General features: G+C 35.6%; 1 long non-coding RNA gene across 4 annotated transcripts in view; it reads left to right on the forward strand.

The window, feature by feature from the left end:
• Positions 1-3,819: 3,819 nt before the first annotated feature.
• LOC116586746 overlaps positions 3,820-18,489 on the forward strand; it is a 28,952-nt gene continuing 14,282 nt past the window's right edge. The window contains exons 1-2 of one of the 4 annotated variants that reach the window (XR_004284131.1): positions 3,820-4,152; positions 8,494-8,580. This is a non-coding gene — a long non-coding RNA (uncharacterized LOC116586746). The remainder of the gene's footprint in view (positions 4,153-8,493; positions 8,581-18,489) is intronic. The other 3 variants (XR_004284133.1, XR_004284132.1, XR_004284134.1) reach the window with 3 other exon arrangements.

The raw sequence follows: 18,489 nt of genomic DNA on the forward strand, positions 1-18,489 counted from the left end.
GGTCTGGGGAAATTTGTTACACAGCCACAGATAGCTAATATAATTTATCTGTCACAACCAAAAGATTGTTTGTCTTTTGCTTTCAGTGGATCCAGATGACTGGAGAGATATTTCATAAAGAAAATAGAGATGGAATCTTGTTCTTATCCAGTTCAGGGGCTTTTTTAATAAAGTGTTTGTACTGATTTTGATTGTAAAGTTTTGAACCTTCAAAACTAGCTTAGGACTATTTTTAGATCAATTTTAGGTTCATAGCAAAACTGAGAGATCTCACATATACCCTCTACCTTCAAACATGCATAGTTGCCTGCATTATCAACACCCCCCACCAGAGAACTGAATTTATCACAGTTGGTGAACCTGCTTTGATGTGGCATAATTGCACAAAGTCCATACTTTCTATTGGAGTTCACTGTTGTACATTCTTTGAATTTATACAAATACATAATGACATGTATCTGTCATTATATAATCATACCACGTAGTTTTACTGCCCTAAAAGGCCTTTGTGATCTTCCTTTTCATCCCTCCCTTCTTACCTCCTCAACCCTTGTAACTACTGATCTTTTTACGGTCTTTTCCAGAATGTCATATAATTGGAATCATTCAATGTGTAGTCTTTTCAGATTGGCCTCTTTCACTTGATAATATGCATTTAAATCCCTTCAATGTCTTTTCGTGACTTGAAGCTCATTTTTTTTTAGCATTGAATAGTATTCCATTGTATGGGTGTACTAGGGTTTATTTACCCATTCATCTACTGAAGAAAATCTTAGTTACTTCCAAGTTTTGGCAATTATAGATAAAGCTGCTATAAACATCTAGGTGCAGGTTTTGTGTGGACATAAGCTTTCATCTGCTTGGTGTAAATCCCAAGGAGTATGATCACTAAATTGTATGATAAGAATACATTTAGTTCTTTAAGAAACCACTGTACTGTCTTCCAAAGTAACTATACTATTTTGCATTCCTATCAATGATAAATGAAAGTTCCCATTGCTCCACTTCTTGCTCAGAATTTGGTGTTGTCAATGTTTTGGATTTTGGACATTCTAATGGGCATTAGTAGTATCTCATTGTTAATTCACATTTCCATGATGACCTATGATGTGAAGCATTTTTCATATGCTTGTCATCTGTAAATCTTTGGTGAGGTATCTGTCAAAGCCTTTGGCCAATTTTTAAATTGGGTTGTTTCTTGTTGATGAAAGTTAAGCATTCTTTGTGTAATTTGGATACAGTCCTTTCAGATTTATCTTTTGCAACTATTTTCTCCCAGTCTGTGGTTTCCTATTCTCTTGATAACTAAGACTTCAAAAAACATTCTGCTGACTAGTCAAAGCCAAAATGTGGGTCTGGGAGTTCATAGTTACATTGCTGCAGCAAAGATTTTTCTGAGCACATATTATGTGGTGGGCATGCGTGTAGACTTAAGGATCTTCGGAACGAATAAGACAGCGTCTATCATTCATTCACATCAGCCATCTGGTCTGAATTTCCCTTACCTACTCACTGAATTCTTAGAAATTCCAAAACTATTTTGAAATAAAATCTCTGCCACATCCTTCCTCCATTTTTTTTTACCCTTGCTTTGTAGGAAAATAGTCTTAAGAGAGGAAAGGGGTAATATTTCTATTAACTAGGGAATATGAGCATCAGATAATAAGAGAAGTTGTAAAAGAATGACTTTTTTCTGAATGCAAATGAAATAATGATTACATGCTTATTTTATTACAAAAGCAATGTGTGTTGCTCCTGAAAAACATGATAAGTACAAAATCAATTTTCATATATAATCATACCAAAAATGAGAATAATTATAAGGTGATTTATAACCAGTATCTCTGTGTCTTCTCATTCTTAATGTGTGTGTCTGTGTTACATATATGTATGTATATATGCAGGTAAAATATTCCAGTGAATCCTTATATTGACATAATCCTTGACATTTAAAATTTTTGCTTAAATAGGCTCCAGTTGCTCAGTAAGTAATGGACTGTGATGTTGTTAGGGACAGAGAGGGTATCTTAAATATTTTCCATGTCTATCATGGTGCCTAAAATGGAGCATGGATCTAATAATTGTTGACATTATTCTATTTTGTATGGTGTAAAATGCCTCAAAGAGACAGCAAAAGGCTTACTCAAGTTACATGGTTGGTTCTCAATAGATTTGGGATAAAGAGCCACTATAATGGCAGTGCAACTTTCTCTTCTGTAAGAAGATACATGGCCATCTTAGGAAGGCAAAACTGCCCTCTTGGGAAATGGATGGGTGGAGAGAATCACCAGATACTGAAGACCAGACTACAGTTTTCCTTCAAGCCTGGCCTTCCCTTGTAGTTGTGAAAACCACAGTTTCATTTTATCTAGAGCTGATGAAGGACCAGGTCCGCTGGAAATGAAAGAGAATGACAAGTGGACGACACCATTGGAGTTTGCAAAAAGTGTGGCTTTCTGGAAAAGTATGCTTTTCATTTCCAAATTGTTGTCTTCAGACAGTATAGAGAAACTTTGACTTTTTAATATTTTCCTGATGAAAAGACTATTTCAGAAACCAACTCAGTGCTACTTGCTCAGTCACTCATCCACACTAGGCAGAAATTCTGTCAGAACTTGTCACATTTATTTAAGCAAGGCCCTGACATAGAGCAACTTTATTCTAATCATACTCACATTCAATTTGACAGTTTCAGATATCTTGTATATCCATTGTACATGCTCAGATAGATGATTTATCACCAAACATTTCTCTTTTGGCAACTCTGATAGATTCTCACCTTCTTTTAGCCCAATTTCTGGGGAGCAAAAAAGCCTATATTAAAAACATAACAGTTTTCCAGTTCTCTATAGACAGTGTGAGAAGTCATATTATAGAAACAAACACAATTTATTTGTTAGGAGAACAACACAAAGCCAGTGGAAAGTAGTATTAAAATAGCATATTCACAGGGAATTGAATCCTGAACTTTTTTATTTTTTCCCTTTTTTAATTTTTTTTCCTTCTCTCAAAGGAAAAGAAGATCATCATGCAGTTAGTTTTATGGGATTGCAAAACACCTTAAAATGAATTTTTAATTTTAATTATTAATATTAATAATGACATGAAAACTGAACCTTCTAGCCACATCTAACATGCTAACCTTAAAAAGATTAAAGGTCAAAAAAAAAGATTAAAGGTCAGAGAAGGACATTACTGAATAATCTGCTTAATTGGTACTGCATGAAAAACTGTCACAGTAATACTATTAGCATTTCTCATTTCTTGAATGTGTATGAAGTTATGCCTAAGCATTCTTTTTGCTGTGTATACATTATTTCATACAACCCTATATCAGCCCTCTAAGGCATTATATCTTTTTGCAGAAGAGAAGAGGAGTCTCATGGCAGGCAAGCATCTCATTCAAAGTCATCGTAAAGAGATCAGTTCAGGGAAAAGGCCATCTATGAATTTTTGGTAAGACAATTAGGTAACTCCATATTATTTTTAGGATATGTGAGAGCACAAACTTGTGCCTCAGAGTGAGCTAGAGAACTGAAGAGGGGGAAAATGATATAAATGGACTTTGACTATAAGCCTTTTCAAAAAGTCACATCTGTTGAGACTCTCAGTAGATAAGGAGAGTGAAAATAAGTGATTTCGCAGGTGTGGCAACACCCAGTTTGCACAGGTTGTTAGAATCAGAGTCCTCTGGCTAAAGGCATGCCTGGAATCTTTGGAGAGGTGAATTTTATTTGGGCACATAATTGTCTAAAGAAAATGATAAGCAGAAGTTATTTGTTCTCACAAAATATTCATGTCCTCTCCTCATGACCTAGTCCTCCTTGCAATTGGTTAGAATTGTATAATGAGTTCTGGGTCTGAGAAGTGACCTGTGTCAGTTCCAGATCAAAGCAGTTTCAGAAAAGGACATTATTGAACACATTGATGGAATTCTGGTAAGACCTGTAGTTTAGTTAGTAATATTGTACCAAAGTAATTTTTATTTTAAGTTTAAAACAAGGTATGCTTAATAATGTTAGAGTTAGTAATGGTAGTTATTAGTATTGGGAGTATTGGCAGCAGCAAAAGAGTATCTCCTAAGATCCAGACACTGCAAAGTACAACATGGAAATTATATTTTTAAATTCTAACGTACATCAACCCTATGAGGTAAGATAACTTTTAATATATGAGAGATTAATAATTAACTCTTCATGTTACTGAAATACTCTCAGTGGATCTAACCTTTCCTTCTAGGAAAAAAAAATCATTATATTTGGCTAATACTGACATTCTCCAAGTTTATATAAACAGTGGACTTGCAATATTTCTCCTGCTTTTCTGCTTTCTGTAATTTGCTGGCTAGAATGAGATTCTATCCCATTTCTCCAATTTGTCAAATGAGGGAGTTAGACGAGATAAATATGTGAATTTCTCTTCACAACTGAGTTCTCTTAGATTATTGTTATAATGATCCATAAATGATATTCTTTTTCCTCTTTGTGTGCCTGAGTGTGTTTGAGAGTTGAGCTGATGGCCACAATCCCTTCTGTGTAAGAAAAGTGTGACTGTAAATGAAGACATGGACAGTAGTCAGGGTTCTATATGAGGGCTGGGAACAATAATGATAATAACATAACACATATTCTGTCATATAAAAATGTGCCCATGGAAGCTGAAGTTCCATTAAGACCTTGCCAGTTGTCTGCATCATGGCAAAGTGAAAACAAAAAGCTATTAAAAAATTAGCTTCTTGACTTAGAATTATGTCCTACTACATAGGCTTCACATTCATTTGGAATATGGGTGTTCTGGAAATAAGGTCTCAGGAAGAGATGGGAAGGGGATCGGGAATATCCAATATCCATAGCCTGCGATAGCATATGTTCAAATTCTATTTTTCTCTGGCATTTTAAATTATTACTTTTAGACTTTTCAACCTGAGAATTAGTGCCCACTCGTCCATTCAGTGTAATATCATGGCACTCCTTATGTACATTGTGTTCTGCCAAACACAGGGAATATTTTGTTTAAGAAAGAGTCTAACTCCATTTTTGATGCATGACTGCTGAGGGCTTTTTTTTTTTTTAATTTTATTTATTTGACAGAGATCACAAGTAGTCAGAGAGGCAGGCAAAGAGAGAGGAGGAAGCAGGCTCCCCGCTGAGCAGAGAGCCTGATGTGGGGGCTCGATTCCAGGACCCTGGCATCATGACCTGAGCCAAAGGCAGAGGCTTTAATCCACTGAGCCACTCAGGTGCCCCTGCTGAGGGCTTTTAAGCCAGTTCTCTTTCTGCACCACATCTGGGAAATGTGGGGATAAAGCTTGGGTACTCCCTCCTTTGGGGCCAGAGAGAGTTAGAATCATACAATACTTGGCCTCTGCCTCTTAACCCACATCCCGCAGCCTCACTCACTAGCCAGCATTAAGCCAGTCTCTCCTTAATCTCATTTTTGGACCAGTTGGAAATCTACTCTTGTTCTAAGAAAGACCCATTGTGTGTAGTAAAGATTTTCACGCCGCATGTGTAACATTATCAGTCTCAAGATCCAAAACAAAGTCTGGGGTGGAGGTGGGGGGTCCATCCTATCTCTGTGAGATAATCAGGACATCTTGTAGGTTTTATTTCTAAAATGGGACAATAATATTTTTTATAGTTATTAAGAAGGGGAATAGGAATTCAGAAGAGATTAACACATTGTATAAAAAGTCCCATTTCTTACTGCAAAGTGGCATGGACACATGCAAGATCTTTGGGCTTTCAGATAATAGTCTCCTAAAAGTAAATTACAAAGAAATAATAAAGGAAATCGAATATTTATAAAAACATTAACTGAAAAGATTAACAGTAGAACAGTCGTCGACTATTGCTAGTTCTACTTTAATGCCACAGAATAGAAGCAAAGTAAAAATAATGAATAAATTTCCAAATTACGTCTCCATATCCATCATTTGTGAAGCCTGAAACTCTAGTGGTTGATTTTGGCCTTTCATTAAATAGAAATTATGTGTGTATTTTCCACTGATTTAATTAAGAGTCTTCACAAAAAACTCTCTTGTTAAGAAAAGCACTAGAATGGTATGAAGGAAACATAACAACCAGATTTTACATAGTTAAAAAATTAAATCCTCATACCTCCTTTTTATTGCATTGTTTTACTTATTTTATTTTATATTTTAGTTTTGTTTTCAGTATAGTTAACCTACAGTGTTATATTACTTGCAGGTGTATGATATAGTCATTCAGCACTTATACAACCATTAGTGCTCATCACAAGTGCTTTCCCTTTATCCCTATCACCGTTTCACCCACCCTCCCATCTGCCTCCCTTCTGGTACCATCAGCTTGTTCTCACTGAAGAGTTTGTTTCTTGGCCTTTCTCTCTCTCTTTCTCTTTTTTTCCTTTGCACGATTGTTTTATTTCTTAAATTCCACATATGAATGAAATCATATCGTATCTGCCTTTTTCTGAGTGACTTATTTCTCTTAGCATAATACTCTCTAGCTCCATCCATGTTGTTGCAAATGGCAAGATACCATTCTTTTTTATGGCTGAATAATATTCCATTGCATATATAAATATACCACATCTTCTTTATCTATTCATCAATTGAGGGACCTTTGGGGCTGCTTCCATCCCTTAAATATTATAAAGAATATTGTTGTAAGCATAGGAGTGTGTGTATCCCTTCAAATTAGTGTTTTTGTATTTTTTTGGTAAATACATAGTAGTGCAAATACTGGACTTACAGTAGTTCTACTTTTAACTTTTTGAGGAACCTCCATATTGTTTTCACAGTGGTTGCATCAGTTTGCACTCCCACGAACAGTGTAAGAGGATTGCTTTTTCTCCACATCCTCATCAACACTTGTTTCCAGGGGTTGCCTTGGTGGCTCAGTCATTAAGCATCTGCCTTTGGCTCAAGTTGTGGATGCCAGGGTCCTAGGATCGAGCTTTACATCTGGTTTACTGATTGGTGAGAAGCCTGCTTCTCCTTCTCCCACACCCTCTGCTTGTGTTCCTTCTCTTTCTGTCTCTCGCTCTGTCAAATAAATAAAATACTAAAAAAACAAAAAACAAAACTCACTTGTTTCCTATGTTTTTGATTTTAGCCATTTTGACAGATGTGAAGTGATATCTCATTGCAGTTTTGATTTGCATTTTCCTGATGTTGAGTGATGTTGAACATCTTTTCATGTGTTTGTTGGCCATCTAGATGTCTTCTTTGGAGAAATGCTGTTCATGTCTTCTGTCCATTTTTTAACTGGATTATTTGGGTTTTGGGTGTTGATTTATATAAGTTCTTTATATACTTTGGATGATAGTCCTTTACTGGATTACAAATATCTTCTTCCATTCAAGAGGTTGTCTTTTAGTTTTGTTGATTGTTTCCTTTGCTTGTACAGATTTTAGTTTGTTGTAATCTTGGTAGTTTATTTTTCTTTTATTTCCCTTGCCCCAGGAGACATATGTAGAAAAATGTTGCTATGGCTGATGACAGAGATAATTGCCTGTGTTCTCTTCCAGGATTTTGATGGTGTTCTGTCTCACATTTAGGCCTTTGATCCATTTTGAATTTATTTTTATGTATGGTGTAAGAAAGTGCCAAGTTTCATTCTTTTGCATTAGATGACTAGTTTTCCCAATACCATTTGTTGAAGAGACTGTCTTTTTCCTATTAGACATTTTTTTCCTGCTTTGGAAATTAATTGATCCATATATTTGTGGGCTCTTTCTGGGTTTTCTATTCTATTCCATTGATCTGTGTGTCTATTTTTATGTCACTACCACACTGTTCTAATTACTACAACTTTGTAATATAACTTGAAGTCTAGAATTGTGATACCTCCAGCTTTGTTTTCTCTTTCAAAACTGCTTTGGCAATTCGGAATCTTTAGTGGTTTTGTATTAATTTTAGGATTTTTTGTTCTAATTCTGTGAAAAATACTGCTAGTGTTTCAATAGGGATTTCATTAAATGTATAGAGGCTTTGGGTAGTATAGGCATTTTAACAATATTTGTTCTACAATCCATGAGCATGGAATGTCTTTCCATTTCTTCACACCATTTTCAATTTCTTTCACCAGTGTTGTATAGTTTTCAGGGTACAGGTATTTTCCACTTTGGTTAAGTTTATTCCTAGTTTTCCACTTTGGTTAAGTTTATTCCTAAGTTTATTAGTTTTGGTACACTTATAAATGGGATTATTGTCTTCATTACTCTTTCTGATGCTTTATTAGTAGTGTAAGAAAATCCAACAGATTTCTACACATTGATTTTGTATTGTGACTTTACTGAATTCATTTATCAGTTCTCGTGGTTCTTTGATGGAGTTTTTAGGGTTTTCTGTATAGAGAGTCATGTCTTCTGCAACTGCTGAAAGTTTTACTTCTTCACTATCAATTTGGATAACTTTTATTTATTTTTGTTGTCTAATTGTTTTGGCTGGGATTTCTGGTCCTATGTTGAACAAAAGTGGTGAGAGTGGACATCTTTGTCTTATTCCAGAGCTTAAGGGAAAGCTATTCTTCACCAGTTCTTCACCATTGAGTATGATGTTCACTGAGTTTTTCACAGACAGCCGTTATTGTTGAGGTATGTTCCCTCTAAACCTACTTTGTTGAGGGTTTATTCATAAATGGATTTTGAACTTTGTCAAGTGCTTTTCTTATCTACTGAAATGATCATATGATTTTTATCTTTTCTTGTATTGATATGATGTACCACATTGATTGGTAAATATTGAACAATGTTTACATCCCAGGAATAAATCCCACTTGATCGTGGTAAATGATGTTTTTTTTAATGTATTGCTGGATTATGTTTGCTAGAATTTTGTTGAGTATTCCCACATCTGTGTTCATCAAAGATAATGACCTGTAGTTCTCTCCCTCTTTTTTTTCTTTTTTTCTTTTTTGTGGTGTCTTTATCTGGTTTTATCAGGGTAATGTATACAACCTTCCTAACACCCTTGGGAAAAGTATCATAAACTGCTAAATTATACAATCTCTTTTAACAGTTATCTCTATAGAATTTATGTACTAATAGTGTAAGACATGTACTAGTGAGACAACATAGTTGAAGTAAGTGAAGAAACTTAACAATTTTAAAAAGTGGGCTTGTGATTTTACAAGAAGCTATTTGGTAATCCTTACAAATTTTACCCAGTGGCTCACCTGTTACTGTAAGTTCATAATGCCAGGCAATATAGTTCACCCTGGAACAACACAGAGGTTAGGAACACGGACTCAACTGCCCCCTTCAACACACCATGCAATGAAAAATCCATGTATGAGGGATCCTGGGTGGCTCAGTCTGTTGACTTTCTGACTCTGGATTTCACCTCAGGTCTTGATCTCAGATTTGTGAGATCAAGTCACATGTCGGGGTCCACACTGAGCGTGGAGCATGTTTGGGATTTTCTCTCTTCCTCTGCCTCTACCCCCACAACTCCAGTTGTGCTTTCTCTCTCAAAAAAGAAAAAAAAAATCCTCCATCAGAAAGGATGAATACCCACATATAACTTTTTAATAACCCAAAACCTAACTACTAATAGCCTGCTATTGCTCAAAAATCTTACCAATAACATAAACAGTTAACACATATTTTATATATTATATAATTATATATTATATTCTTACAGTAAAGTAAGCTAGAGAAAAGAAAATATTGTTAAGAAAATTACATTTACTGTACTCTATTTATAAAAATAAATCCACATACAGTAGACATACACAGTTCAAACCCTTGTTTAAGGGTCAACTGTTTATTTCATGCTTTATAGTTTTAAAAGGCCAGGAAAACAATCAGATAAGCAGGAAAAATATTATAAAAGTAGCAGTCTTTTTATATTTATTTCTCCAATTTAGTTAATATACTTTGTTTTAATTGTAACATAGATATACAAAATTATTGGATATATGGTTAAATTAAAAACCAAGAACATTGCAATCTGGCAAATGAAAATATGCCTTGCTTTCTTGAACTCTTCATCTTTGAAATTGCTTTTCTCAATGAAATTACATCTAATCCATCAATTTGATTAAGCCATCTGGTGTCACATTACTTATTACTTGGACTGAAATGAAAACTGTTTTCTTCAAGGAAGTTAACTCTCAGTGCTCTACTTCTAAACTGGTGTAGTCTTTTGAAGTAGGTGGTTTCTTGCAGGTTGTATGCAAAAATCCCAAAGTAATCTTGCCATATATTCCTGGAAGTTCCAATTCCATTCAGTTTTGGAAAAATAAACAAAAGAACCACAAGGAGATGCATTCACTAGAATGGCTAATATTAAATAACAACAAATGTTTTATGGATACAGAACAACTGGAATCCTCATACATTTTTTTTATGGGACTGTTAAGTCTTATACTAGGAAAATTTCTGATTTTTTTAAATAAAATTAAACATATATCTACCCTACAACCTAGCAATTCTACTACTAGAAATATACCCAAGATGTATGAAAGCATATGCCCACAAGTGATTTGAAAGACAGTGTTCACATATACTTTATTTGTAGAAGACTTAAACTAGAAAAAAAGTTAACTTTTCATCAAAAAGTAGATTAATAAACTTAGGTATATTTTTATAAGAAGGTACTATTCAGAAATATAAAGGAATAACTAATATATACTATAACATGGATGAATCTTAGAAACATTATCCAAGTGACAAAAGCCTTACACAAAATAATATACATTGTATATTTCCTTTTATATAATATTCTAGTAGTGGTGGAACTCAACTATTGTGAAAAAAGTCACCAAAGTGATTGTCTCTGGGGAGATGATGGATAGAATTCCCTGGGCAGGGACACGAGGGAACTCTCTAGGGGTGATAATGTTGTATCTCTTGAAATTGGTTTGCATTACACAAGTGTATGCATTTGTGATATAATGGCACACTCATGATTTGTGCATTTCCCTGTTTAGAAATTTTACCTCTGAAAATGAGTATGGATTAAGATAGTGATGGATAGATGAATTATAGTTTGAAAAGTAAATACAAAAATATCTGTCATATTAATGTACATCAATTGAAGGGGAAAGGGAAAGAAGGGGTATGACTTTAAAATAGTTTTCAACATGAAATTACATAGAAACATTACTAAAGGTTCTGTCTCTTGTGATCTTAATGTCAAATTAAAATTAAAGTACAATAACTTAAAATTGTATCTTCAACCAGAAACATGGGCCAAAAGTTTGATACAAAAAACTGGGGACTATTAGTTTAAAGCCAGCAAAACTATAGCCAGCAAAAAATAAATAGATAATATGCTAGGAGAAAATTCAGATATTCTCAATAATTTTGGTGAGATTCTCTATTATAAAGATAAATTGAGAAGAAAGGATATCATAACAGTGTTACACTAACAATAAAATAACTGGTCTTTGTAGCACTAGTTTAAAACAAAAAAACAAACAAAAAGCCTGTGTTGTCCTTGTATGATTACTTATAATTTGATTTTAACATTGTAACATTACAAATGAACCTAGATTTTTATGTCCCATGTATATGAGAACATACTAGTTTTCAATTATACAAACCCACTGACTTCTAATTCTGACCTGATCATAGCTACAAACATCTTGAAATTCTGAATAACATAAATTATTTTGGAGGCAAAGTCAGAATTAAAAGAAATAAAAAATCTATAGGTGACATAAATAAAGAGTAAACAATACTACACAGCAAGAGAGGAGTGGGGACCAGAGTTATCTATCATTTTAATCTAGGACTTTAGAATTAACAAATGACCCAGGAATAAGAGAGAAGTCATTGGTCTAAATAGGAACTAAGACCCCTGCTTAAAGTCCTGTTACAGGATGGACTATTTTTCCTAGCTGCTTGGGATACTCTGTGGAAAATGTATACATCCCTGAATGATCTTAGACATACTAATTTTCCCCTTCTGAGTCTCCCAATTTCCTTATTCACAAAATGGATGTTGTAGTTACCAATGGTTGGGCAGTTTTTATCAACAGTGGAATCTCTTATGTTGGAGGATAGAAAAATACTAGATTTAGTAGGTAGTCCTAGAATAATCAGCAGGTAACTCAAGAAAGCTTAGGGAAAGAAAAGAAGGCTGGACAGAATATTGAAATCCTTATAACCACAGGAGTGAGGTAAATGAGAGTATAAACAAACAGCTGGTTCTTTTGAGTGGCTGGTCTTTTATAGGCTACCAGTCAAAGTTGGTGGCTCCATATCACCTGCCTCTATGAGTTACTTGTTCTCATATTTTAGTCTCCCATTTTATGCCTGTTGAATTTCCTACCAGTGTCTTAAATATTTTTATCATCTTTTTTTCCTATCCCATCATACTTGTCCAAATGTGTCAACAAAAGATTAAGGTCCAAAATCCTAATGGGTTCAAGTCCTTTCCTCATATAACTAATGGTTCCCTCCCTGTTTTGCCTACTGTCCTCAGCCATACTGCACCTGGAGTAGCCAAAGTCATAGACCTTGCTCTTTCTGCTCCCTCTCCCCTTAATACTCTCCCCATGGATTTACTGCAAGACCCTCACTCCCACTCAGTAAAGGTTTTTACTCAGATGTCACCTCATCAAAGAGGACATTCTGATCACACCAGCTTAAATAACATCTCCATTGCCTTTCAGTTTAGTTATCCAAAATTAATGCAGTCAATGCATCAGCATGTATTCTATTAGCATGAGAGGAGAACTCATCTTTCTTGGTTTTTACTTGATAATAGTTACGGCCATGTGTGTGATTATGAAAAATACCCATCTGATTATATAGAGGGTTCCTGTCTTCCTTATGGTACAAATAAATCATGCTTGTTGTATACTACTAAAGGCACATGTACTAGAAGAAAGAACAAAGTGAGCATTCCTCTTCTCACTGAACCTCCTCCCTCACACCCATCTATCAGCCCTCCCGTCCTTCCTCCCTCTTTCCTTTTTTCCTCTCTCATTTGCCCTTCCTCTCTTTCTTTCTCATACTTCAAAGATGACATGTAGTGCTGAGATCAGCATTCTCAAGAATTTGTGTAAACACTTCCATGTTTTAAAATTTAAATGTATTATGTATCCGTATATATATGGCTCTTATATGTATGCTTTTTTTACATAAGGAATATAAACACCAAATGCAACTTGGTGAATAAATCTGCATGTCTATATAATTTTGCAATGTGCTTTTCTCACTTAGCAATATTTTATGGATTTTTAAAAAAAATTTAATATATCAATGAGCTTAGATCTGTTTCATTATTTCAGATGTTCCATGGTAATCTATTACATGGATATACCAGGCTTATAATAATCAGTTTATTTAAGGTTGCTTTCACTTAGGTTATCATATATATATATCTGTTACATATACATATACATATATATATCTGTTAAAATTAGGTTATCTCATATATATATATGAGATACCTCATATATATATATATCTCCAATCTTATATATATATATATCATGTATATAATATATATATATATATATATATATCCAATCTTAAAAAATGCAGCAGTACATACATTATTTATTATATAAAATTTTACAGGTCCTTTACAAAATTATACTATGTTGCAGTACTACAATAAATGGATCAGAATAGAGATTTCTGGAAAGATCAGATAGGTAGATAGATGGGTAGATGATAGATCACTTTATGACAGAAGTAGCAGGCACTTTAATGTGACAAATAACTGATTAGGGAATCATTTTCGTTGGGTTAATTTTAAGCATATGAAATAACTTGGGTCCTCCTTTAAATCACAGGAAGTTAAATTCCAATCAGAATAATCACTTTAAAGTAAAAAGAAAAGTATAAAATATTATAGTAAGATATACAAATGTGGGGTTTTTTTTTTTTTAGATTTTATTTATTTATTTGAGAGAGAGAGAAAGAGTGAGAGAGAGCATGAGATGGGAGAAGGTCAGAGGGAGAAGCAGACTCCCCATAGAGCTGGGAGCCCGATGTGGGACTCGATCCTGGTACTTCAGGATCATGACCTGAGCTGAAGGCAGTCGCTTAACCAACTGAGCCACCCAGGCGCCCTACAAATGTGGTTTTTAACTACTGTTTAGGAAAACTTTTTGAAGTAAAAGTACATAAACAACAATTACGAATTAAAAACTTCTGTATGCTTTCGTAGTCATGAAGTTTAAAAAACAGTGGGCAAACTGAAAGAAGGTAAATACAACATCTGTGCATCGACAACAGAGGCTACATATGATCACCGCAAAATAAACACTTAACAAATGAGTAAGACTGAAAAAGAAAACGGAAAGAATGAAAGAGGAAAAGGGTGAAAAATATACAGAGGATATGAACAGTCAGTTTACAAAAGAAATGTGAATGATCACACAGGTAAGGAGAAATACTGAACCTCATGAACGTAAAGAAAAATGCAGTTTAAAGCATAGCAGCACAATTTCACACCTAGAAGATTAGAAAAAGTATTAAAAGGCTTAAAGAAATATGTATCAGCAGGAATAAGAAAACCATTTTTCTCTCATATTTTTCTGGTGGGAGCCCCAACTGATGTAGCCACTTTGGAGACAAATGTTAGTAGATAGGAAAACCAAGAGTAGGAATAGGATGAACACAGCCACCCAGCACTTCTTTCTGATTATATACACGGCAAGCAGATTCTTCTTTGATTTGTCTGAGTTGGAAAAAAAATACACATCAGTTCAGAGGATTTATAGAATCCCTGAAATCTCTTCATTAATATTCTAGGTTGTCCATTAACGTCTGCACCCATGACCTCTGGTGTAGAACTTCCCTGTTTGCAAACTGACACCATGTAATTACTATCCAGTGACAAACAGAGCCCTCATAGGAGACTGAGAACAACTTAGACATCTCAGAGCTACTTGTAGAGCAAGAAATGGGGCTTTCTCTGTTAAAATTTCACCCTTGGTGGAGTTCTAGCTGAGAGGTCGATGACTGACTGCTATCCCTGGTGTTTGGGCCCCTCCAAAGTTCGTATGTTGAAACCTAATCCCAAATGTGATGGTAATTATAAGTGGGACATTTGGAAGGTGGCTAGATCATGAAGATGGAGTCATTATGAATGGGATTAATGCCTTTATAAAGGCATTAGGTTTGTGCATGTGCGTGTATGTGTGTGTTAACACCTATTCTTTAATGCCAACTAGGTCATTGCTTCTCAAATGCTTCATAAATTGGATCTTCTTCTTTTTCATACTAATTACTTAGAAGATTATAATCTTGGGCCTGATATTCAAAGATTCTGATTCTACAGATTTGGACTAGTATCTGGTAATCTGTATAATTTCGAGGTATTCTGTGACCTTTTGCTATAACCATCTCCATCAGGATTTACCCTTTTGGTCTATCAGGAACATTTGGTCTATAGACCTTTTGTTCTATCAGGAACATTGCAGTCTTCATGATGGACCGCCTTCACATCTCACCACATCTGCACCTATCTTTTGCTCCTTTCGTCATGATATTAAAGATGTTTTTCCTTCACCTATGGATGCCATTGTAGTTAGTCTCATTAAGAGTCTGGATCATGGGGTGCCTGGGTGGCTCAGTGGGTTAAGCCTCTGCCTTCAGCTCAGGTCACGATCTCAGGGTCCTGGGATCAAGGCCTGCATCAGGCTCTCTGCTCGGCAGGGAGCCTGCTTCCCCCTCTCTCTCCCCCTTTCTCTCTCCACCTGCCTCTCTGCCTACTTAGATCTCTCTCTCTGTCAAACAAACAAACAAACAAACAAACAAAAAAGTCTGGATCATTAGTGATACAGTTTGTTTTCCTTGTCTTTGACTTGTTTTTTATGACTCCTTTCCAACAGTATTTAAACATGTAATATTCTCTCCCATCTTTAAAAGATGAAAACTTCTCTTCGCCTCTTTGGCCCCCTGGAGCTTTTTCTTATCTCTCTCCCTCCATTCACAACCAAGTGTCTTAAAGGAGTTGTCTGCAGTTGCTGTCTCCATTCTTTACCTTCTATTTGTGCTTTAGACAACTACAATCTGACTTCTGCCACCTCTACTCAGCTGAGACTGTTGTAGATAAAATCACCATTGACTTCTTTGCTACTAAATTCAATGGAAACTTCCCAGTCCCAGGTTTAGGTAAACTTTGTGTGGAACTTGATCTGTTCATTACCCTCTCCTTGCATTGCACTCTATTTCAGAGGAGGTGGGTGCTGTGACACCGCACACTTCTTGCTGAGTCCTTCTGAGCCTTTTTTATTGGATTTTCCTTTTGTTTTCCTCATATTTATATCCACTTTTTTTTTTTTTAAGAATTTATTTATTTATTTGACATACAGACCACAAGTGGGCAGAGAGGCAGGCAGAGACAGAGAGAGGGGGAAGCAGGCTCCCCGCTGAGCAGAGAGCCTGATGCGGGGCTGGATCCCAGGTCTCTGGGATTATGACCTGAGCCAAAGGCAGAGGCTTTAACCCACTGAGCCACCCAGGCGCCCCTATATCCACCTTTTTTTTTCTTTTTTTATTCTGAATGTCATCCCTCAGTAATCCTGTCCAGTCCCTGATCTTCATGTACAGTTTTCTAATAATGTAGACAATATTTCCAGTCTGAATTTCACTCTTTGACTCCAGTCTAAATATCTGAGTATCTATTGCAAATCACAACCTGGATGGCAATACTGCCACTAAATATAGTAATCATAATAATTGAGAAATAACTGCAAATCAGGGTCTCCATTAAACCTATCTCATGAATTATCACAGCCTTATAAAGTAGGTTTAAAATAATGTCCCTATTTAAAGATGAGCAAACTGAGGCTTAGAGTTATTTAGTAAATTATTCAACATGTACAACTAGAATCCTAGAATCCAGGGGTGTTTAATTCCTAATCCCACACTGCTAATCATTTTTTATACCATAAGGTTAAATATGCAAGAGATTCTCCACAAAATCTCAAATCCGGAAGGTCCTAACCTGAAATCTTCCATTTGGCTTACTATCACAATGATTTTCCACTTCTCCATCAATTCATACAAGCAAGAAACTGGACTTTTTGGCTTATAGAGCATCTCTAATAAATAACAAATTTTATAACTTCTGTTTTCTTAATATCTTAAAAATGTAGGAATTTCTATCTACCTCTCCTCACTGTTTAAAACACAATTACCGCTTTCCTCAATCAGGCAAGTAGCTTCCTAACTGGTGTCCCTGCTTCAGGTCATGACCCCTCCAATCTATTTTTCACAAGCCAGTCTGAATGATTTTCTGAAGTCAAATCTGATCATGTCTCTTCCTTGCCTACTTGAAGCCTGTCACTGCCATTCCACTGCCCTCAGGATAAACTCCTTTCCAGGGCAATGCAAGGTCATTAGAGAACTAACATCTCCTTACATCTATGGCTCCTTCCAAGCAAACTACTCACTTTATTCTCAACGCCAACCCAAGTAGGCTGTGCTTCATTTCAATTCTAAAGTTTTAGCAGATTTTTTTCTCCCACCTAAAAACTATATCCTTCTTCTCCCATTCAGTGTGCCCTTCACAATTCAACTTTGATGGAGCTTCCTCTTGAAAGCCTTCTCTCTCCTACCAAGATCCTACTACATTCTCCCGGAGTGTATGGTTGTTTCCTTATAGAATTCATCACACTACCTTATCATTAGTCATTTTCTTACCTGACTCTGTCACCGAACTGTACATCCCTTCAATGGTGGCATCAGGACAGTAGTTTAGTTTAGTTTTCCCCAGAAGCAGAGTCTGAGGGAAGGAATCAAGTACAAATTTTGGAGGTGATCTCTGGACACACTGGAGGCCAAGTGAAGAAGTGAGAGAGGGAAGGGAAGGTAGCCAATGAAAAGCTCAAGTGCATTACATTGTAGGTTAGTGGAGCTTAATATGCTGAGGTCCTCTGGGAGCCATTGTAAAATCTGTATCTCAGAGTTATCCCAACCTAGGAGAGAGTTTGTGTATTTACATACTTTCATAGTTGCCCTGAACGTGAAGTGGTAATACTGACTACCCCTCAATCCTAGACAACCCAGAGTGGTTAATCACCCTGACCACCAGCTCCTACCAGATACTTGTTGAAGGCATCTAAGGGAATGGCAGGTGAGTAGAGGAGAGAATATTAACTCCCTGACACTTCTAGCTTGCTGTGTAGACAACAAAATTAATTCCACTGATCCAAGAGCCCTCAATCAAAGAAGTTTAGGAGCTGGCAATTGAAAGTAGAACGATTATACACTGGATATGGGTGATGAATATGAGTCTCCATAGCAATTGCTTCAGCCTTGTTTACTGTTCTAGACTTAATGCCTCCCAGTGTCTGGCACATAGTAGGTACTCAAAAATATTTATTAAATAGGTTTATATATAAATAAGTTACGTGTTGTGTGTGTGTATGTATTTATATATATAAATTTAACAAGGAAGCAAATTTCTGTGATTTGTTTATTGTTCTGTCCTCAGTATAGAGCATTAATTCTAGCTCTTAGCAAATGATTAATGTTTTGAATGAATGAATAATTAAGTGAGTGAAGCAGATGATCCTTAAGGTCCTCGTA

The sequence above is a fragment of the Mustela erminea genome, chromosome 3, assembly GCF_009829155.1.
Source record: "Mustela erminea isolate mMusErm1 chromosome 3, mMusErm1.Pri, whole genome shotgun sequence".
Taxonomy (NCBI): Eukaryota; Metazoa; Chordata; class Mammalia; order Carnivora; family Mustelidae; genus Mustela; species Mustela erminea.